Source organism: Elaeis guineensis, chromosome 8 (genome assembly GCF_000442705.2).
Source record: "Elaeis guineensis isolate ETL-2024a chromosome 8, EG11, whole genome shotgun sequence".
Lineage (NCBI taxonomy): Eukaryota > Viridiplantae > Streptophyta > Magnoliopsida > Arecales > Arecaceae > Elaeis > Elaeis guineensis.
The window spans coordinates 29744630-29746038 of NC_026000.2; positions in this window are offsets into that span (position 1 = coordinate 29744630).

Sequence of the window (1409 nt, forward strand, 5' to 3'; positions counted from 1 at the left end):
TTGGAGGATGCCTTTGGCACACCCGTTGACGCAGAGAGGCACAAGACTAGTTGTCCCATCTTCAACGCCAAAATATGGGATGGTGCCTCTGTCACTGATCATGTATTATACATGATCAAGCTGATGGAGCATTTAAGCAAGCTCAGCTTTCTCTTGCATGAGCAGCTTGGGAAAGATGCAATACTGAACTTGCTGTCCAAGTCTTATCTCCCATTCCTCACTCATTATAGAATGACAAAGCCTAAAGTAAACTACCACAGGTTACTGAGGTTGCTTCAAAACTTTAAGAAGGATCACCAACTCCACAAGGAGTCAGTAAACTTAGTGGGAGGTTCGTCTTTTGATTCTCGACCCTTTAAGAAAGAGAAGAAGAACAAGAAGAAGAAAGTGAAGAAGGTGCAAGTTCAGGCTGGGACATCAGTGTAGGGCCAGACCAGAAAGATCAAGCCCGATAAGAGTCAAGCTGAATGCTTCTTTTGCAAAAAGCGAGGGCATTGGAAGAGGAACTGTCTTCAGTACATTGCCTCCCTGGACTCGAACAGGCAAAAAAAGAAGCAAGCTGTTGCTGGGCAAGGTATTTATATGATAACTCCTTGCAATTTCTCTATTTGTGATATAACTGACTGGGTATTGGATACCGGTAGCCCTTACCATATTTGCAATTCATTGCAGGGGTTGCAGATTAGTAGGAGATTCGAGCAAGGCGAGAGGTTCCTGAACGTTGGAGATGGAAGACCAGTTCCAGTTCTAGTATTAGAAATCTTGAAACTTTTATTTGAGTCCCATACCATTGTTCTTAATGATTGTCATTTCTATGCCAGTTTCTTTTTAAATGTTATTTCTGTAGGCCTTCTGGTCAAAAATGATTATGAAGTTTCAATAAAGAAATAATTTTGTAATATCATAATGAATGGTTTTACTATTTTTTATGGACATTTGAACAATAGTGTGTATATGTTATCACAACCTGTTAATGTAGTCTATTCTACTGGCAAGCACCATAGATTAGATAGTGTATCAGATATCTACTTATGGCACTATAGGCTAGGTCATATAAACAAGAACAGGATAAACAGGTTGACTTAAGAGAGAATCCTCGAAGTCAGTGATTGTGAATCACTTCTAACCTGTGAGTCCTGTCTTCTTGATAAAATGACCAAGTCAACTTTTACTGGAAAAGGTGAGAGAGCTACTGAGCTCTTGGGCCTAGTACATAATGATGTATGCGGGCCCATGAGTACAAGTGCTAGAGGTGGATATATTTACTTCATCACTTTCACGGATGATCTATCCAGATATGGATGTCTATCTGATGAAATATAAGTCAGATTCATTTAAAATGTTCAAACGATTCCAAAGTGAAGTAGAAAAATAAACTGGAAAGAGTATTAAAATTCTTCGATTTGATC